At 48.4% G+C, this 22,390-nt stretch overlaps 1 protein-coding gene across 7 annotated transcripts in view; it reads left to right on the top strand.

The window, feature by feature from the left end:
- The window catches only part of CARM1 (coactivator associated arginine methyltransferase 1), a 224,240-nt gene that overhangs the window by 108,656 nt on the left and 93,194 nt on the right, over positions 1–22,390 (top strand). The gene's annotated exons all lie outside the window — the stretch shown is intronic.

Here is a 22,390-nt window from a genome sequence, read left to right as displayed (position 1 = left end):
GGAGAAAATAATGAGAAAAACAAGGAGGAGTCACTGGCCAGTCAGGACAGCCCCTAAGGTGTCCTGAGCTGAAGTGACTCTGACTTTTAGAAATCCTCCATCTTGCAGATGGAGGATTCCCCCAATAGGGTTAGGATTGTGACCCCCCTCCCCTTGGGAGGAGGCACAAAGAGGGTGTACCCACCCTCAGGGCTAGTAGCCATTGGCTACTAACCCCCCCAGACCTAAACACGCCCTTAAATTTAGTATTTAAGGGCTACCCTGAACCCTAGAAAATCAGATTCCTGCAACTACAAGAAGGACTGCCTAGCTGAAAACCCCTGCAGAGGAAGACCAGAAGACGACAACTGCCTTGGCTTCCAAAGATCCTGCTCCAGCGACGCCTTCCAAAGGGACCAGCGACCTCGACATCCTCTGAGGACTGCCCCTGCTTCGAAAAGACAAGAAACTCCCGAGGACAGCGGACCTGCTCCAAGAAAGGCTGCAACTTTGTTTCCAGCAGCCTTGAAAGAACCCTGCAAGCTCCCCGCAAGAAGCGTGAGACTTGCAACACTGCACCCGGCGACCCCGACTCGGCTGGTGGAGATCCAACACCTCAGGAGGGACCCCAGGACTACTCTGATACTGTGAGTACCAAAACCTGTCCCCCCTGAGCCCCCACAGCGCCGCCTGCAGAGGGAATCCCGAGGCTTCCCCTGACCGCGACTCTTTGAACCTAAAGTCCCGACGCCTGGGAGAGACCCTGCACCCGCAGCCCCCAGGACCTGAAGGACCGGACTTTCACTGTGCAATTTTCACAGTTCCTGGGGGAGGTAAGTTTTTGTTAGTTTTACCAGGTAAGTAAGACACTTACAGGGTTCAGTTCTTGGTCCAAGGTAGCCCACCGTTGGGGGTTCAGAGCAACCCCAAAGTCACCACACCAGCAGCTCAGGGCCGGTCAGGTGCAGAGTTCAAAGTGGTGCCCAAAACGCATAGGCTAGAATGGAGAGAAGGGGGTGCCCCGGTTCCGGTCTGCTTGCAGGTAAGTACCCGCGTCTTCGGAGGGCAGACCAGGGGGGTTTTGTAGGGCACCGGGGGGGACACAAGCCCACACAGAAATTTCACCCTCAGCAGCGCAGGGGCGGCCGGGTGCAGTGTAGAAACAAGCGTCGGGTTTGCAATGTTAGTCTATGAGAGATCAACGGATCTCTTCAGCACTGCAGGCAGGCAAGGGGGGGCTTCCTCGGGGAAACCTCCACTTGGGCAAGGGAGAGGGACTCCTGGGGGTCACTTCTCCAGTGAAAGTCCGGTCCTTCAGGTCCTGGGGGCTGCGGGTGCAGGGTCTTTTCCAGGCATCGGGACTTAGGTTTCAGAGAGTCGCGGTCAGGGGAAGCCTCGGGATTCCCTCTGCAGGCGGCGCTGTGGGGGCTCAGGGGGGACAGGTTTTGGTACTCACAGTCGTAGAGTAGTCCGGGGGTCCTCCCTGAGGTGTTGGTTCTCCACCAGCCGAGTCGGGGTCGCCGGGTGCAGTGTTGCAAGTCTCACGCTTCTTGTGGGGAGATTGCAGGGTCTTTAAAGCTGCTCCTCGAAACAAAGTTGCAGTCTTTTTGGAGCAGGTCCGCTGTCCTCGGGAGTTTCTTGTCTTTTTCGAAGCAGGGCAGTCCTCAGAGGATTCAGAGGTCGCTGGTCCCTTGGATGGCGTCGCTGGAGCAGAGTTCTTTGGAAGGCAGGAGACAGGCCGGTGAGTTTCTGGAGCCAAGGCAGTTGTTGTCTTCTGGTCTTCCTCTGCAGGGGTTTTCAGCTAGGCAGTCCTTCTTCTTGTAGTTGCAGGAATCTAATTTTCTAGGGTTCAGGGTAGCCCTTTGTAGGAAGTTGGCTCTGTATGTGCTATTTCAAAATAAGGAATAGCATGCACAGAGTCCAAGGGTTCCCCTTAGAGGTAAAATAGTGGTAAAAATAGATAATACTAATGCTCTATTTTGTGGTAGTGTGGTCGAGCAGTAGGCTTATCCAAGGAGTAGTGTTAAGCATTTGTTGTACATACACATAGACAATAAATGAGGTACACACACTCAGACAAATCCAGCCAATAGGTTTTTATATAGAAAAATATCTTTTCTTAGTTTATTTTAAGAACCACAGGTTCAAATTTAACATGTAATATCTCATTCGAAAGGTATTGCAGGTAAGTACTTTAGGAACTTCAAATCATCAAAATTGCATGTATACTTTTCAAGTTATTCACAAATAGCTGTTTTAAAAGTGGACACTTAGTGCAATTTTCACAGTTCCTAGGGGAGGTAAGTATTTGTTAGGTTAACCAGGTAAGTAAGACACTTACAGGGCTTAGTTCTTGGTCCAAGGTAGCCCACCGTTGGGGGTTCAGGGCAACCCCAAAGTCACCACACCAGCAGCTCAGGGCCGGTCAGGTGCAGAGTTCAAAGTGGTGCCCAAAACACATAGGCTAGAATGGAGAGAAGGGGGTGCCCCGGTTCCGGTCTGCTTGCAGGTAAGTACCCGCGTCTTCGGAGGGCAGACCAGAGGGGTTTTGTAGGGCACCGGGGGGGACACAAGCCCACACAGAAATCTCACCCTCAGCAGCACGGGGGCGGCCGGGTGCAGTGTAGAAACAAGCGTCGGGTTCGCAATGTTAGTCTATGAGAGATCTCGGGATCTCTTCAGCGCTGCAGGCAGGCAAGGGGGGGATTCCTCGGGGAAACCTCCACTTGGGCAAGGGAGAGGGACTCCTGGGGGTCACTTCTCCAGTGAAAGTCCGGTCCTTCAGGTCCTGGGGGCTGCGGGTGCAGTGTCTCTCCCAGGCGTCGGGACTTTAGGTTCAAAGAGTCGCGGTCAGGGGAAGCCTCGGGTTTCCCTCTGCAGGCGGCGCTGTGGGGGCTCAGGGGGGACAGGTTTTGGTACTCACAGTATCAGAGTAGTCCTGGGGTCCCTCCTGAGGTGTTGGATCGCCACCAGCCGAGTCGGGGTCGCCGGGTGCAGTGTTGCAAGTCTCACGCTTCTTGCGGGGAGCTTGCAGGGTTCTTTAAAGCTGCTGGAAACAAAGTTGCAGCTTTTCTTGGAGCAGGTCCGCTGTCCTCGGGAGTTTCTTGTCTTTTCGAAGCAGGGGCAGTCCTCAGAGGATGTCGAGGTCGCTGGTCCCTTTGGAAGGCGTCGCTGGAGCAGGATCTTTGGAAGGCAGGAGACAGGCCGGTGAGTTTCTGGAGCCAAGGCAGTTGTCGTCTTCTGGTCTTCCGCTGCAGGGGTTTTCAGCTGGGCAGTCCTTCTTCTTGTAGTTGCAGGAATCTGATTTTCTAGGGTTCAGGGTAGCCCTTAAATACGAAATTTAAGGGCGTGTTTAGGTCTGGGGGGTTAGTAGCCAATGGCTACTAGCCCTGAGGGTGGGTACACCCTCTTTGTGCCTCCTCCCAAGGGGAGGGGGTCACAATCCTAACCCTATTGGGGGAATCCTCCATCTGCAAGATGGAGGATTTCTAAAAGTCAGAGTCACTTCAGCTCAGGACACCTTAGGGGCTGTCCTGACTGGCCAGTGACTCCTCCTTGTTGCTTTCTTTGTTCCCTCCAGCCTTGCCGCCAAAAGTGGGGCCGTGGCCGGAGGGGGCGGGCAACTCCACTAAGCTGGAGTGCCCTGCTGGGCTGTGACAAAGGGGTGAGCCTTTGAGGCTCACCGCCAGGTGTCACAGCTCCTGCCTGGGGGAGGTGTTAGCATCTCCACCCAGTGCAGGCTTTGTTACTGGCCTCAGAGTGACAAAGGCACTCTCCCCATGGGGCCAGCAACATGTCTCTGGTGTGGCAGGCTGCTGGAACTAGTCAGCCTACACAGACAGTCGGTTAAGTTTCAGGGGGCACCTCTAAGGTGCCCTCTGGGGTGTGTTTTGCAATAAAATGTACACTGGCATCAGTGTGCATTTATTGTGCTGAGAAGTTTGATACCAAACTTCCCAGTTTTCAGTGTAGCCATTATGGTGCTGTGGAGTTCGTGTAAAACAGACTCCCAGACCATATACTCTTATGGCTACCCTGCACTTACAATGTCTAAGGTTTTGTTTAGACACTGTAGGGGCACAGTGCTCATGCACTGGTACCCTCACCTATGGTATAGTGCACCCTGCCTTAGGGCTGTAAGGCCTGCTAGAGGGGTGTCTTACCTATACTGCATAGGCAGTGAGAGGCTGGCATGGCACCCTGAGGGGAGTGCCATGTCGACTTACTCATTTTGTTCTCACTAGCACACACAGGCTTGTAAGCAGTGTGTCTGTGCTGAGTGAGGGGTCTCTAGGGTGGCATAAGACATGCTGTAGCCCTTAGAGACCTTCCTTGGCATCAGGGCCCTTGGTACTAGAAGTACCAGTTACAAGGGACTTATCTGAATGCCAGGGTGTGCCAATTGTGGATACAATGGTACATCTTAGGTGAAGGAACACTGGTGCTGGGGCCTGGTTAGCAGGGTCCCAGCACTCTTCTCAGTCAAGTCAGCATCAGTATCAGGCAAAAAGTGGGGGGTAACTGCAACAGGGAGCCATTTCTTTACACCCTTAAATACTAAATTTAAGGGCGTGTTTAGGTCTGGGGGGTTAGTAGCCAATGGCTACTAGCCCTGAGGGTGGGTACACCCTCTTTGTGCCTCCTCCCAAGGGGAGGGGGTCACAATCCTAACCCTATTGGGGGAATCCTCCATCTGCAAGATGGAGGATTTCTAAAAGTTAGAGTCACTTCAGCTCAGGACACCTTAGGGGCTGTCCTGACTGGCCAGTGACTCCTCCTTGTTGCTTTCTTTGTTCCCTCCAGCCTTGCCGCCAAAAGTGGGGGAGGGGGCGGGCAACTCCACTAAGCTGGAGTGCCCTGCTGGTCTGTGACAAAGGGGTGAGCCTTTGAGGCTCACCGCCAGGTGTTACAGCTCCTGCCTGGGGGAGGTGTTAGCATCTCCACCCAGTGCAAGCTTTGTTACTGGCCTCAGAGTGACAAAGGCACTCTTCCCATGGGGCCAGCAACATGTCTCTAGTGTGGCAGGCTGCTGGAACTAGTCAGCCTACACAGACAGTCGGTTAAGTTACAGGGGGCACCTCTAAGGTGCCCTCTGGGGTGTATTTTGCAATAAAATGTACACTGGCATCAGTGTGCATTTATTGTGCTGAGAAGTTTGATACCAAACTTCCCAGTTTTCAGTGTAGCCATTATGGTGCTGTGGAGTTCGTGTTTGACACTCCCAGACCATATACTCTTATGGCTACCCTGCACTTACAATGTCTAAGGTTTTGTTTAGACACTGTAGGGGTACCATGCTCATGCACTGGTACCCTCACCTATGGTATAGTGCACCCTGCCTTAGGGCTGTAAGGCCTGCTAGAGGGGTGTCTTACCTATACTGCATAGGCAGTGAGAGGCTGGCATGGCACCCTGAGGGGAGTGCCATGTCGACTTACTCGTTTTGTCCTCACTAGCACCCACAAGCTGGCAAGCAGTGTGTCTGTGCTGCGTGAGAGGTCTCCAGGGTGGCATAAGACATGCTGCAGCCCTTAGAGACCTTCCTTGGCATCAGGGCCCTTGGTACTAGAAGTACCAGTTACAAGGGACTTATCTGGATGCCAGGGTCTGCCAATTGTGGATACAAAAGTACAGGTTAGGGAAAGAACACTGGTGCTGGGGCCTGGTTAGCAGGCCTCAGCACACTTTCAATTGTAAACATAGCATCAGCAAAGGCAAAAAAGTCAGGGGGCAACCATGCCAAGGAGGCATTTCCTTACACAGAGCTTCTTAATTTCTGAGAGAAGCACAGGGTCAACATTGTGTCTAAGCTTAACCTTATAAGGGCTGTGCTGTAGTGGTTTCTCATCAAAAGCCCATTGGGATTCACTGTTGTACAGCCATGCCTTGTTTTGGACATCCTGTATTGTGGTGTTCTTGCCATTCTGTGCCTTGCTAAAGTATGATTCTTGCTTGTGTGCCAGTCAGTAGCTTTTGGTTGACAGAATAAAATGAATAACAACAAATTATGGTTTACAGTAAATCCCATCTATTGTGTCAAGAATTTTTAATTTTTTTCTTGTAGCTGGATGTTTCCTGGTCTCTAACCTACAACTTTCTTCCATACAAAATTATTAAAATCTGTCTTATGCTTTGACACGTGCTTAAGCAAATGATAACTTGTGCCTCACTATCCCCTGGCACTTTCTAGTTTCTTGGATAAAATAATTATAGTATGACTTTGATCCTAAAAGCCTTGTTGTATCACGGATCTGTGGTGATATCTCAAATAGAATGAAGGTATGTAATAGAATATGGTGAGGTAAGGTCTCCTGGGCATTCTAGGAATATTTGTTGTCTCTGGGCTCCTATAATTTATGACTAAAATTGTTAAAAGCCTACTTGAGGGCAATTATAGGCACAAGTAGACCATGAAGAAGAAATAGTTTAATGTACTATTATTTAGGTGTAGACGACCATAATTAATTTGACCACTTGCCTGAATATGAACCCTCTGAAGAAGAGGAACTTGATGAATTTGACACCGCAGTATCTCAACTTATTTATTTTTCAAATAAATGAACATAGTGGTGCATAGTATTGTACTTAGCAGTCAACTGTGAATTTGAAAATTTTACATCACAATTAAGAGATGGATTTTAGTGGCTGAAGATGGACGAGGAAATTAATGACTTCTTGAATTGTGACATGTAGGTTGAGCGGGGAGGTTCTTGTTACTAAAGACATAGTAGAATCAGAAGTACCAGGCCAGAGTAGACCTTTGCAACTTGTAGGGGTGGATTCTTAGAGGTAAGATAGTGGCAAAATTAGATAATTCTAATGCTCTACTTTGTGGTAGTGTGGTCGAGCAGTAGGCTTATCAGAGGGTAGTGGTAAGCATTTGTTGTACACACACCGGCAATAAATGAGGAACACACACTCAAAGACTTAACTCCCGGCCAATAGTTTTTATATAGAAAAATATATTTTCTTAATATATTTTTAGAACCACAAGTTCAAGATTTGAAGTAAATACATAAAATGCAAGGTACTCAACACAGGTAAGTTAGGAACTTTGAATTAGAGCAATAACCTATACGGTTTTTGTCAAAATGGCAATAAGCTATTTTAAAAGTACAGTGCAAAAATCAACAGTTCCTGTGGGAGGTAAGTATTGGTTAGATTGTGGGATAAGTAAGACACTTACAAATCACAGTTCCTGGGCATAGGCAGCTCGCCGTTGGGGGTTCAGGGCAACCCCAAAGTTACCACACCAGCAGCTCAGGGCCGGACAGGTGCAGAGGTCAAAGAGGTGCCCAAAACACATAGGCACCTATGGAGAACAGGGGTGCTCTGTTTCCCCTCTGCCAGCAGGTAAGTACGAGTGTCCTCGGGGGGCAGGCCAGGGGGTTTTTGTAGAGCACTGGCGGAGACACAAGTAGGCACACAAAACTCACACTCAGTGGCACAGGGGCTGCTGGGTGCAGTGTGCAAAGCAGGAGTCTGGTTTTGAATAGAATCAATGGAGGGACCCGGGGGGTCACTCTGGCAGTGCAGACAGGGCACAAGGTGGCTTCTCGGGCCAGCCACCGACTGGGCTAGGCAGAGGGTCGCCTGGTGGTCACTCCTGCACTGAGGTTCGGTTCCTTCTGGTCCTGGGGGCTGCGGTTGCAGTGTCTGGTCAAGGCGTCAGGTCCCTTGTTACAGGCAGTCACGGTCAGGGGGAGCCTCTGGATTCTCTGCATGCGTCGCTGTGGGGGATCCAGGGGGGTCGTCTCGGGGTGCACACGTGGTCGCAGTCACCTGGGAGTCCTCCCTGTGGTGTTTTGTTCTCTGGATCTCGAGCCAGGGTTGTTGGGTGCAGAGGGTGAAGTCTCACGCTTCCGGCGGGAAGAGTGAAGTCCTTTAAAAGTTGCAGTGTTGTTGCTGTTTGTTGAGCAGAGCCGCTGCTCACTGGAGTTTCTTGGTCATTTGGTTCAGGGCAGTCCTCTGAGGCTTCTGAGGACGCTGGTCCCTGTCAGATACAGCGCTGTTGCAGGTTTTTGAGTCAGGAGACAGGCAGGTAGGGCTGGGACCAAAGCAGTTGTAGTCTCCGTCGGACTTTCAGGTCAGCAGTCCTTCTTAGTTCAGGTTGCAAGAATCTGATTTACTGGGTTCTGGGTTGCCCCCAAATACTAAATTTAGGGGGGTGTTTAGGTCTGGGAGGCAGTAGTCAATGGCTACTGTCTTGTAGGGTGGCTACACAGTCTTTGTGCCTCCTCCCTGAGGGGAGGGGGGCACATCCCTAACCCCATTGGGGGAAATCCTCCAAACTTAAGATGGAGGATTTCTAAAGGCAGGGGTAACCTCAGCTCAGGACACGTTAGCGGATGTCCTGACTGGTGGGTGACTCCTCCTTGTTTTTCCTCATTATCTCCTCTAACCTTGCCGCCAAAAGTGAGGGCAGTGGCCAGAGGGGCAGGCATCTCCACTAGCTGGGATGCCCTGTGGCGCTGTAACAAAAGGGGTGAGCCTTTGAGGCTCACCGCCAGGTGTCGCAGTTCCTGCAGGGGGAGGTGAGAAGCACCTCCACCCAGTACAGGCTTTGTTCCTGGCCACAGAGTGACAAAGGCACTCTCCCCATGTGGCCAGAAACTAGTCTGGTTGTGGCAGGCTGGCAGAAACTGGTCAGCCTAACACTAGAAGTCGGATTGGTATTCAGGGGGCATCTCTAAGATGCCCTCTGGGTGTATTTTACAATAAATTCCACACTGGCATCAGTGTGCAATTATTGTGCTGAGAAGTGTGATACCAAACTTCCCAGACTTCAGTGAAGCCATTAAGGAACTGTGGAGTTGTTGTTTGGCAGACTCCCAGACCATATACTCTTATGGCTACCCTGCGCTTACAATGTCTAAGGTTTTGCTTAGACACTGTAAGGGCATAGTGCTCATGCACATATGTCCTAACCTGCGGTATAGTGCACCCTGCCGTAGAGGGGGTGACTTACCTATGCCACAGGCAGTGTGAGGTTGGCATGGCACTCAGAGGGGAGGGCCCGACTGTCATTTTTTCCCAACCAGCACACACAAGCTGCGAGGCAGTGTGCATATGCTGAGTGAGACCTTCCCTGGCATCAGGGCCCTTGGTACCAGGGGGTACCACTTACAAGGTACTTATCCGATTGCCAAGGCTGTGCCAATTGTGGAAGCAAAGGTACAGTTTAGGGAAAGAACACTGGTGCTGGGGCCTGGTTAGCAGGGTCCCAGCACACTTTCAATCATAACTTGGCATCAGCAGAAGGCAAAAAGTCAGGGAGTAACCATGCAAAGGAGGCATTTCCTTACACTTATCTTTAAAGAGTGTTTATAAGAAAAGGGATCCCAATTAAAATCACGAGGCAATGGGGTGCATGGTTTCCTTTTTGCCAAGGTCTGCTGTCGAGCACATAAGGATATCATTACAGCATCTCTTACATTCCTTTTAGTCACAGTAGACCCGAAATGTCGTGAATGTGCTAATCCAATTATTTCCCTATAGAAACACTGAGGCGGTACTAATTTGTCTCCCCACTCCAGTTTATCACTTCAATAGACAATTGATCTGACACCTTCCAAAACATTGCAATTCTTCCAAGCGTTTCTTTCAGCCATCCAGATTTGACCAATGTCACCACTTCTGTAAGGAAATGCCTTCTTGGCATGGATACCCCCTGACTTTTTGCCTTTGCTGATGCTATGTTTTGATTTGAAAGTGTGCTGAGGCCTGCTAGCCAGGCCCCAGCACCAGTGTTCTTTCCCTAACCTGTACTTTTGTTTTCACAGTTGGCACACCCTGGCATCCAGGTAAGTCCCTTGTAACCGGTACCCCTGGTACCAAGGGCCCTGATGCCAGGGAAGGTCTCTAAGGGCTGCAGCATATCTTATGCCACCCTGGAGACCCCTCACTCAGCACACACACTGCTTGCCAGCTTGTGTGTGCTGGTGAGGACAAAACGAGTAAGTCGACATGGCACTCCCCTCAGGGTGCCATGCCAACCTCACACTGCCTATGCAGTATAGATAAGTCACCCCTCTAGCAGGCCTTACAGCCCTAAGGCAGGGTGCACTATACCATAGGCGAGGGCACCAGTGCATGAGCACTGTGTCCTTACAGTGTCTAAGCAAAACCTTAGACATTGTAAGTGCAGGGTAGCCATAAGAGTATATGGTCTGGGAGTCTGTCAAACACGAACTCCACAGCACCATAATGGCTACACTGAAAACTGGGAAGTTTGGGATCAAACTTCTCAGCACAATAAATGCACACTGATGCCAGTGTACATTTTATTGTAACATACACCCCAGAGGGCACCTTAGAGGTGCGCCCTGAAACCTTAACCAACTAACTGTGTAGGCTGACTGGTTTTAGCAGCCTGCCACACTCGAGACATGTTGCTGGCCACATGGGGAGAGTGCCTTTGTCACTCTGTGGCTAGTATCAAAGCCTGCACTGGGTGGAGATGCATATCACCTCCCCCTTGCAGGAGCTGTAACACCTGGCAGTGAGCCTCAAAGGCTCACCCCCTTTGTTACTGCACCACAGGGCATTCCAGCTAGTGGAGTTGCCCGCTCCCTCCGGCCACGGCCCCACTTTTGGCGGCAAGGCCGGGGGAGATAATGAGAGAAACAAGGAGGAGTCACTGACCAGTCAGGACAGCCCCTAAGGCAACCTGAGCTGAAGTGACTCTGACTTTTAGGAATCCTCCATCTTGCAGATGGAGGATCCCCCCAATAGGGATAGGAATGTTACCCCCTCCCCTTGGCAGGAGGCACAAAGAGGGTGTAGCCACCCTCAGGGCTAGTAGCCATTGGCTACTGCCCTCCCTGACCTAAACACACCCCTAAATTCTGTATTTAGGGGCTCCCCTGAACCTAGGAACTCAGATTCCTGCAACCTAAGAAGAGGACTGCTGAGCTGAAAAACCCTGCAGAGAAGACGGAGACACCAACTGCTTTGGCCCCAGCTCTACCGGCCTGTCTTCCCCCCCCCCCCCCCCCCCCCTCCCCCCCTTCTGAAGAAACTGCTCCAGCGACGCTTTCCCCAGGACTAGCGGCCTCTGAATCCTCAGAGGACTGCCCTGCTCTAGAAGACCAAGAAACTCCCGAGAACAGCGGCCCTGTTCACCCAAGACTGCAACTTTGTTTCCAAAGAAGCAACTTAAAGACAACTGCCTTTCCCGCCAGAAGCGTGAGACTTGCAACTCTGCACCCAACGCCCCCGGCTCGACTTGTGGAGAACAAATACTTCAGGGAGGACTCCCCGGCGACTACGAAACCGTGAGTAGCCAGTTGCCCTCCTGAGCCCCCACAGCGACGCCTGCAGAGGGAATCCCGAGGCTCCCCCTGACCGCAACTGCCTGCTTCCCAGATCCCGACGCCTGGTAAAGACTGCACCCGCAGCCCCCAGGACCTGAAAGATCGGAACTCCAGTGCAGGAGTGACCCCCAGGAGGCCCTGTCCCTTGCCCAGGTGGTGGCTACCCCGAGGAGCCCCCCCTTGCCTGCCTGCATCGCTGAAGAGACCCCTTGGTCTCCCATTGATTCCAATTGAAAACCCGACGTGTTTGCACACTTCACCTGGCCGCCCCCGTGCTGCTGAGGGTGTACTTTCTGTGCTAACTTGTGTCCCCCCCGATGCCCTACAAAACCCCCCTGGTTTGCCCTCCGAAGACGCGGGTACTTACCTGCTGGCAGACTGGAACCGGGGCACCCCCTTCTCTCCAGTATAGCCTATGTGGTTTGGGCACCTATTTGACCTTTGCACCTGACCGGCCCTGAGCTGCTGGTGTGATAACTTTGGGGTTGCTCTGAACCCCCAACGGTGGGCTACCTTGGACCCAAACTTGAACCCCATAAGTGGTTTACTTACCTGCAAGAACTAACAATCACTTACCTCCCCTAGGAACTGTGAAAATTGCACTGTCTAGTTTTAAAATAGCTATATGTGTTTTATTTGAAAAGTATATATGCTATTGTGATTAGGAACTTTGAATAAAGTACTTACCTGCAATACCTTTCATGCAAAGTATTACATGTAGAATTTGAACCTGTGGTTCTTAAAATAAACTAAGAAAATATATTTTTCTATACAAAAACCTATTGGCCTGGACTTACTTTGAAATAGTGCATACAGAGCCAACTTCCTACAACTTCTCTCTAAATGTCATCTTCAACAGCTATTATCTAGTTTTCTTCCTTCCTATAAACTTTTGATTTTCCAGTATATGCCACAAAGCACCCATCAGTCTCCGTTTCCCAATAAGGTTTTTCCACATCCTTAATAGGAAATCTTGACAGATTGTCTGCTCTGCACTTTTTTCCACCTGGAATATATCCCACTTTCAAAGAACTCCAGTAACCTAGCTGACAACCTAGCAATCCTAGCTGTGGAACATTTTAAGTTTCCTTCCAGAAAGAATGTCAACCGGAGGACGATGATCCATCTTTAAATTGTATTTGTGGGGCAGACCTTTTCTATTAAACTTCTGTATAAATACTTTTGTCCTGGTTGATGTAATGTTCTGTATGCTAAACCAACTGTATTTTCACACCTACCATTCGATTGAGACAACACTGCCCCTGATCCCATACTCGCATGCATCCACTGTGACAGGATCTTCAGCATTACAAATTAAGGGCATTGTGAAGTGGAGTTTTTTTTTTCCCTATGTCATATTTCCTTCTTCATGCCCCATTAGAGATTTTTTCCACTTAGCAGTTCTTGCTTCCGTCTGGGATTTGCCTTATCGAACTTGCTATTGCTTGTCTTTAATATAATCAATAGTTCATTAGAAATTCCAGATGGATTCTTATTCACAACCAGACGCCAAGGTTTTGTTAAGCAGAGCAAGGTTATGCACCAAATGCAAAGAAGCCTTTGGGTGCAAGTAAATGTTACCGATTGTTAATATGCCTATTTTAACTTTGCAAGGTAGTGCACCTGTTCATTCTTCCTGCAGTAAATAAGGAGTACTTTCCCCGTCACCCGTGCCTTGTTAAACGGGTAGCATTAAGATGTTGGCAGATGCTACCTAGTTGCATTATCTACAAAGCCAAGTTGAAGTCCACTCACTTCTTTCAGAAAGGCTGCCTACATCTGATTTGAGCATGGCTTGTGATTGTTTGGCACATACTTTTAGAACAAGCCACTTTCTATTTGAAATATATATATACTTTTGCAAAAATCCACTTGCCGGCAAGATCTGATTTCACCACCAGAATATTTAACAAGTGCATGTTTTCTGACAGGTGAAAGTATTTGTACATTTTGATGCTATCAGAGTTCATGCCATGGTGTGGCTTCCTTGCAGGAAACTGAAATAAATCCTTGAGCTTCTTCCAGCCAGGAAACCATCCAGTCAATACCTGCATAATTCAGTGTAGTTACAAGCGTCATTTGGAGTTCACGCTGTAGATGTGGTTATCCCCAGGAAAGGCATCTCCAGTGGGATACCAGTTTCCGGCAGCTCTGTAAAGTGTGCCTTTTATCCATGGTTAACTCCCATCCATGGAGCATGCATCCATAACAGAAATCTGGAGAAGTCTTGAAATGCAAGCAGGATAGACTTTTACTCGTGGGTTTTTTCTTGATCAAACTACTCTATTGGCTTCTGTGCACAGGATATCCTTGTCGAACCCTAGAGAATGTTATTGATGTTTTGAATGTCCTGTCTACTGGACAGTCATGTATTTGACATCAGAGTGTTTTTGTATTCTCCTGCACATAAAATTGCAATCAAATGAAAGTATATACGACTGTTCTGTTTTGTTTATTTTTTGTTCTGAAAAGCACTTCTTCACTCATGGACAGTTTATTTTTTTAAATTCTGAGTTTTTCGAATTACTGAGCAAATGTAGGCGGCTTGTTGAGACCTTTTCTGCTTTGTGAACTAGAGTTCTCCTGCATCCAGTTACCAGCAAGTAGAGTTAGTTGAAACTGGAGAATTTTGATGCCTGCTGAGGGGTTGATTAACTGCAACGTGGTATTCGAAGGCTTAATCATCAGGAGCTCTAAGCAAGAGGAAATAAAGCATGTGCAACCATATGCAGACCAACTACAATTTGGAAATGGGTTTGGACCAACATAGAAAGCCTGCTTCTCCTACAGTGCCTTTTTAAACGGTCCCCTAATGAAAGATTTGTAGAGAAAAATGGAAACCGAGAGAAAACTGAGACCCCACACCCACAAGCCTTCTGTGACAAAATTGCTGTAGAACTAATCTAAAGAATTGAACTACCCTAAGCACAAAATGGCTAACACAGCATCTGCACATGACAAAATCCCTGTGAAGAATGGTACCAGTCTACCATTTTTCACCACCTTAAATACTGTTGGAAAAGGAATTGTATGACATTATCAAAACAAGCAGGCTATCGGGACCAACGTTAGACCCTGTCTGCCCTTACTCCCCTAAAACAAATGTTTAAAAGCATCTGTAAGAAAGTGCTTCCTTTTGACATGGTTACCCCCATTTTTTGCCTGTGATTTCGACAAAGTGCACTGGATTCCTGCCAACCAGGTCCCCAGTGCCAGATCTTTCCCTGAACTGTACAATCGTTTCCCCAGTTGGCAACCCCGTAGTACCCTCTAAGTCCCTAGTAAATAGTACCCATGTTACCTAGGGCCTTTGGTACTAAAGAGGGTCCCGGAGGGCTGCAGCAATAATTGTACCATCCTAAGGGACCCCTCATCGAGCACATGACATGCTGTCATTGCAGGCCGCATGTCTTCATGCAGACAAAAGTGAAAACCCGACCAGATACACAGCCTGTGTGCCTTGTCTCAGCAGTTAAACAAGAAAGAAAATCTTAAGGCACATAGGCCTGTGTACAGGAAATGATCATAAATACTCAGGGAATAAAACCCTAACTATAATACTATGCTGGAGACATGGACATTTTTGCTACAAATTCTCAAAGGAATCCCACAAAGTGAAGGTGCAAAATGGGGGAAACCTTTTCGTGTTGAAAGAACCACCAAAAAGGAGAGGCTGATGAGGAGAAAGTTGGCTTTTGGCCTTGCAATTAGGTCGCTCTTTCTGGGAGCCCTGGTGCTCAGTGTTGTCCTCATTGAATCCTCTGCAGACCAGCAATGGGTATGAATGTGCCTTGGAGGCTGTAGTGCCTATTTCAACGTAGTGGGCTTGGTAACACCAGTTTGTGAAAACAAATCATCCATCCGCCCGCTCATCTCCCAATGAAAGTGGGTTAGAATTTGATTGCAAGGCAGATCTTGTACAAGAGAAATGTGACATTAGGCAACTGCTAATAAACCAAACCAGTATCATGCCAATTGCTAGGGTAGGATCACTGCAAAATATCTCTTTGCTTAGGGTGGTACCCACGGGCCATGTTGAGAGGGTAGTGGGCTGAAAGGAAGCTGAAAGTCACAGCACGTGTAGCGAGCTGTTTTTTTTTTTTTGCTCCCCCCCCCCCCCCCCCAAATCTCTCCCCCTCCTCCACCCCCCCAACCACACACACTTTTTGCCTGGTATTTGATGAAGCTTTGCCTGAAGTGCACTGATTCCCTGTAAGTCTCTAGTAAATGGTACCCCTGGTACCTAGGACCTGATGTGCTAAACAGGAACCCTAAGGGCTGCAACACAAATTGTGCCACCCTAAGAGACCCCCTCACCAAGCAAATAACAGGCTGACATAGCAGGCTGTGTCTCTTGGTGCAGACCAAAATGAAAACTCAACATGTCACACATGCCTGTGCCATGTCTCCTAACACTGCATGCAATCTATGTAAGTCACCTCTACAGTAGGCCTTTCAGTCATAAGGCAGGGTGCATTATATTACATGTGAGGGCATATCTGCAAGAGCAGACATGCCCCTGCTATGTCTGTCGATTCCAAGACATGGTAAAAGGGCAGGGAAGACATTTTAAATGCATGCGCTGGACACTAGTAAATATGAGTTTCCTAGCTACATGATGGCTTCACTGAACATGGGAATGGTTGGTATCCAACATCTCGTCTTGATAAACCCACACTGATGCCAGTGATGGATTTATCAATACATGCACTCGGAGAGCACCCTAGAGGAGCCCCTTGAAAACCTGCCAGCCTCTGCTATGCTTGCTGACTAGTTTGCCAGACTGCCACCACCAGACAAGGTCTGACCCCCGAAGGTGAGAGCTTTTGCTCTCAGGTGGTCGGCTACAAAGCCTGCTCTGGTAGGAGTATTACACCCTCCCCACCCAAAAGGATGACCTGCAAATCTACATTCTAAGGCGGGGAGCTTCAAAGAAGCCCACTGCTCTTGGTATGCAGATCTGGCTTCCCTCACAGAAGAGATGCCGGCCGCCCCAGCAGCACCCTTTTGGCAACTGGACAGGTGGAAACTTCAGTATTCAGAAAGGTGTGTCCACCCCTAAGGTGAGCTGCCTGATGTGAACACCACATTTCATAATCTGCCACCTTGGTGTTGGCAGATTTAGGAATTCTGAGACAGGGTATGCTCACTTCCCACAAGAAGTGGTCATATAGTGGGTGTAGTGACTCCATATGTAATTAGCCCATTGGCTATTACCATACACTCCCCAAAACACCCCTCAGATCAGTATTTAGGGGAGCCCATGGCACCAGAGAAGCAGATTATGGTGACCTAAGAAGACCAAGGGCACTGAAGAGCCGCGAAAGCAGACAGGAGAGAAGAAGAAAGCGGACCTGGTACCAAACCCTCCGGCCTGTCTGCATCCCTAATCAAAATCTGCACCAAAGTGGACTTGTCCTGCAGCTGTGACTCCAGAAACCCACGAGAACTGCCTGCCTTCAATAAATACTCTCGACCTCCCATGAACAATGGATCTGTTCTCCAAACTCCAAAGAAAGGACCCTAAAGCCACCAGAACCGCCAAAACCCGACACCTGAAGCTACCACTGCACTCGTCTCGAAGTGGAGTAGGCCACCGGTGCCAACAAGGTTCCCCAGCCCTCCAGAGTCAGTACATTGTGGTTTCACCCCTGCTGGACTCCCTGATGACTCCTGCAACCTCTGCATGCAGCCCCCCTCTACCGCGGCTGCTCCAGTAAGAAAAATCAGACACCTAAAGACACCTCTGCACCTATCGCCCCTGAGCTGTGGAGAAGACCACCAAAGGTGTCTTACTGTGTCTGAGCATGGTGAGGACTGATTCCTGCTGTTTGTTGAGCCCATCTGGCTTCCTAAGCAGAGCCTCTTTTTGCAGTGACTTATCTCCATTGAAACACATTGGGCACCAATTCTGTTTTGCACCCTGCCTCTGGTGGTGTACTAAAGGTGCTACCCAGGACCTTGCTCACCACTCACGTTCACTCCTCGAGGTTGGTCTTGTAAGTCGTTGTACTCTACCCGTTTGTAGAATAATTTTTCTCTGATTCCTAAACCTATATGAAAATACTTGGTATTTTTAGGGTCGAGTGCACAAGTGCTTCATTTCTGTTGTAATCTCTCTTTGGGCTTTTAACCAAGCCCATGTCATGCCTGTCACTTATTTGTTCGTGGACTTGCCTTTTACAATCCACTTGATTTCAGTAGTCAAAGGCATGCATACGTCATGCCCTTTCTGGTGTTTAGCCCTCCTCGTACGCACCGGGCAACTACTGAAAACATATGAGGCTCCATGTTTTCCGGACTACTTTTTTCTTTTTCTTTTCCACACAGAGCGATCGCGCTGGGTTTTACATAGCGCAATAACACTGTTTTTTTTGGTTTTCAATTTCAGTGTGATCGCTCTGCGTTTTACATACCGCAATTGCGCTCAGTGTTTTTTCTTTCAATTTGTGTGTCAAGAAAAGTCTGGTTAGGCGTTTACAACGCTAATGGCTCTAACTCGAGCAAATGCGAGTCCAGTTAAGTTGGAAATGCTTGTTATAAATTGGTGTGGACCTCCTTCTTGAGTAGTGTTTTGCTTATTGACTCCTGTGGGAATTTGTAGATGTCTTGCAGTCCTTTGTGTTAAGCCTAAGGCTGCTCAACCACACTACCTCCAAATAGAGCACTTTGAGATTGCATCGCAAGCCCCTGTGCACTCATTGGGGGAACCACTGGACTCTTTACACAGTATATCTAGTTATTGACATACCATATAAAGAGACCGCTTCCTACTGCATCCCACGGACAGCCTGTGCGGTGAAATTGCTAGAAACCCACAGAATTAGAGCTTTTGGAGCTAAGATCCTTCATATGTGTAACCACTCCCAAAGAAGAAAAACCTTGACCCGTCCAACTCAGCAAACTAGAGGCCAATATCTAATCCTCATTTCTGAGGTAAACTATTTGAAATGACTCTCTATTGTGATGGTAAAATGTTTCTCAGTACTGTTTTTTTTTTTTTCCGTCAAGTTCTGCTTTTTAGTATACTGGTTGGTCACACTGAAATACTATCCAGAACAGAAAACTTTTTAATATGCAGTGGTTTTGCAAATTAAAATCTGTTTAGACAAAATGTTTTATTTTCCACATGAGTATGCCTACACAGTATTAATTATATCAGCCCTACACACTAGATTGTTGTGCTGCATGATGCAATTGAGGGTAATATTCACATACATGAGCATTGGTTACATTTAATGCTTCCTTGAACTGTTATTCATATAGGGTTCTGTTTTAGAGAAGTGTTTCCCTGACCCATAGTTTAGAACCATGGCAGTGACAGCTGAAGGCTGTGGTAGGGGACATCTAAGATTTATTCCTATGTCAAATCATGTATACATGGTTGGGAGACGGGGTATAGGGATATATAACAGTGCTGTGGAATTTGAGTTGCATATGAGAATGTGATATTGTCATTTCAAACCATGGGAAATTGGCATAACATCCCTTTTAAACACAAAAGTAGTTTGGCTATGCAACTTCAAGATGAGTGAAACCATGTGTTTTTCAAAGGTAGAATAAATCTGCACCCATGATTTTATTTAACAAGGAAATGCACATTGCAATAGATTCTGGAAAAGCTGTGCATGCCCGTTGATATAATTTGCTGATTTGTGAGAGGTAAAATGGAAAATATTTGTATATCACAGAGGTCCTGTCTGCCTTCAAAAAAGGCAATAGGAATGTTTTCAATTAAAAAATAAAATAAAAAATTAATGATTGGCCTGTGCTCTTGCCCCTCCCTTGAGTCCGCTTGCTTCCACCTTGTTCATTGAATAGCAGAGATAGTAGCTGTTGAGCTTCAGATGGTAAGCAAGAATGAGTTAATTTTTTTCCTTTTTGTAGAAAGTTGGCTCTGTATGCACTATTTCAAAGTAAGGAATAGTATGCATAGAGTCCAAGGGTTCCCCTTAGAGGTAAGATAGTGGCAAAAAGAGATAATACTAATGCTCTATTTTGTGGTAGTGTGGTCGAGCAGAAGGCTTATCAAAGGAGTAGTGTTAAGCATTTGTTGTACATACACAGGCAATAAATGAGGAACACACACTGAGACAATTCCAGGCCAATAGGTTTTTGTATAGAAAAATATATTTTCTTAGTTTATTTTAAGAACCACAGGTTCAAATTTTACATGTAATACTTCAAATGAAAGGTATTGCAGATAAGTACTTTAGGAACTTTGAATAATCACAATAGCATATATACTTTTCAAATAAATCACACATAGCTATTTTAAAACTAGACACTTAGTGCAATTTTCACAGTTCCTACGGGGATTAAGAGTTTGTTAGTTCTTGCAGGTAAGTAAACCACCTACGGGGTTCAAGTTTGGGTCCAAAGTAGCCCACTGTTGGGGGTTCAGAGCAACCCCAAAGTTACCACACCAGCAGCTCAGGGCCGGTCAGGTGCAGAGGTCAAAGTGGTGCCCAAAACGCATAGGCTTCAATGCAGAAGGGGTGCCCCGGTTCCAATCTGCCAGCAGGTAAGTACCCGCGTCTTCGGAGGGCCGACCAGGGGGGTTTTTGTAGGGCACCGGGGGGACACACAAGTTAGCACAGAAAGTACACCCTCAGCAGCACGGGGGCGGCCGGGTGCAGTGTGCAAACACACGTCGGGTTTCCAATGGAAATCAATGGGAGACCAAGGGGTCTCTTCAGCGATGCAGGCAAGTGGGGGGGGGCTCCTCGGGGTAGCCACCACCTGGGCAAGGGAAAGGGTCTCCTGGGGGTCACTCTTGCACTGGAGTTCCGATCTTTCAGGTCCTGGGGGCTGCGGGTGCAGAGTCTTTACCAGGTGTCGGGATCTGGGAGTCAGGCAGTCGCGGTCAGGGGGAGCCTCGGGATTCCCTCTGCAGGCGTCGCTGTGGAGGCTCGGGGGGCAACTCTGGCTACTCACAGTTTCGCAGTCGCCGGGGAGTCCTCCCTGAAGTGTTTCTCCACAAGTCGAGCCGGGGGCGTCCGGTGCAGAGTAGCAAGTCTCACGCTTCCGGCGGGAAACTCAGTTGTTTTTAAAGTTGCTCCTTTGAAACAAAGTTGCAGTCTTGGGTGAACAGGGCTGCTGCTCTCGGGAGTTTCTTGGTCCTTCTAGAGCAGGGCAGTCCTCTGAGGATTCAGAGGTCGCTGGTCCCTGGGGAAAGTGTCGCTGGAGCAGTGTCTTTAGAAGTGGGGAGACAGGCCGGTAGAGCTGGGGCCAAAGCAGTTGGAGTCTCCGTCTTCTCTGCAGGGTTTTTCAGCTCAGCAGTCCTCTTCTTCTTAGGTTGCAGGAATCTGAGTTCCTAGGTTCAGGGGAGCCCCTAAATACAGAATTTAGGGGTGTGTTTAGGTCTGGGAGGGCAGTAGCCAATGGCTACTAGCCCTGAGGGTGGCTACACCCTCTTTGTGCCTCCTCCCAAGGGGAGGGGGTCACATTCCTATCCCTATTGGGGGAATCCTCCATCTGCAAGATGGAGGATTTCTAAACGTCAGTCACCTCAGCTCAGGTTCCCTTAGGGGCTGTGCTGACTGGCCAGTGGTGACTCCTTGTTTTTCTCATTATCTCCTCCAGCCTTGCCGCCAAAAGTGGGGCTGTGGCCGGAGGGGGCGGGCAACTCCACCAGCTGGAATGCCCTGGGGTGCTGTAACAAAGGGGGTGAGCCTTTGAGGCTCACCGCCAGGTGTTACAGTTCCTGCAAGGGGGAGGTGATAAGCATCTCCACCCAGTACAGGCTTTGTTACTAGCCACAGAGTGACAAAGGCACACTCCCCATGTGGCCTGCAACATGTCTAGAGTGTGGCAGGCTGCTAAACCAGTCAGCCTACACGGGTAGTTGGTTAAGGTTTCAGGGGGTACCTCTAAGGTGCCCTCTGGGGTGTATGTTACAATAAAATGTACACTGGCATCAGTGTGCATTTATTGTGCTGAGAAGTTTGATACCAAACTTCCCAGTTTTCAGTGTAGCCATTATGGTGCTGTGGAGTTAGTGTATGACAGACTCCCAGACCATATACTCTTATGGCTACCCTGCACTTACAATGTCTAAGGTTTGGCTTATACACTGTAGGGGCACAGTGCTCATGCACTGGTGCCCTCACCTATGGTATAGTGCACCCTGCCTTAGGGCTGTAAGGCCTGCTAGAGGGGTGACTTATCTATACTGCATAGGCAGTGTGAGGTTGGCATGGCACCCTGAGGGGAGTTCTATGTCAACTTACTTGTTTTGTCCTCACCAGCACACACAAGCTGGCAAGCAGTGTGTCTGTGCTGAGTGAGGGGTCCCCAGGGTGGCATAAGATATGCTGCAGCCCTTAGAGACCTTCCCTGGTATCAGGGCCCTTGATACCAGGGTACCAGTTACAAGGGACTTACCTGGATGCCAGGGTGTGCCAATTGTGAAAACAAAAGTACAGGTTAGGGAAAGAACACTGGTGCTGTGGCCTGGTTAGCAGGCCTCGGCACACTTTCAAATCAAAACTTAGCATCAGCAAAGGCAAAAAGTCAGGGGGTAACCATGCCAAGTAGGCATTTCCTTCCACTTTTGTAAATGCGTTCTCACAGATTAATCTCTAATTTAAGTGAACACAGCCAACGTGAGCCATCATTTTTCAGAGTCCGTGTTCAGATTGTTATCCTTGATCTTCCTGATGGATTGAGTCTGTTTTCCTCTTTAAGGTCTTCACATGGCCAGAGGAGTACACTTGTGCTACAGTAACCCCTCCTTCAAGGGCGATCACTGGTAATTGTAAATATCCTGTCCTGTAGTTAGCACCACTCATTCTCCGCGTTAACTGGTATACCAGTTAGATTATCCTCAGCTAATCATGTGACATGGCGGATGCCTTGCCTACCAATGTGGGAATGTCTGTCCATCTTTTACTGTTGATGGTATATAATTGATTCAAAAGAAACAAATATAAGTTACCAACCTCTAAGCTCAGCTTCTGGAAATTTATCTTTAATAAAATTCATGTTTGCATTATTTCTCTTAATCAGTTGGGGAATTCCATCCACACAATGAGGAAATTGGATTAACAGTATGAGCACAGGGAAACATTCAAGCACATGAATCCATTGACTGC

Source organism: Pleurodeles waltl, chromosome 4_2 (assembly GCF_031143425.1).
Source record: "Pleurodeles waltl isolate 20211129_DDA chromosome 4_2, aPleWal1.hap1.20221129, whole genome shotgun sequence".
Lineage (NCBI taxonomy): Eukaryota > Metazoa > Chordata > Amphibia > Caudata > Salamandridae > Pleurodeles > Pleurodeles waltl.
The sequence above is the reverse complement of the archived record's forward strand: the minus strand, read 5'-3'. Positions and strand labels throughout refer to the sequence as shown.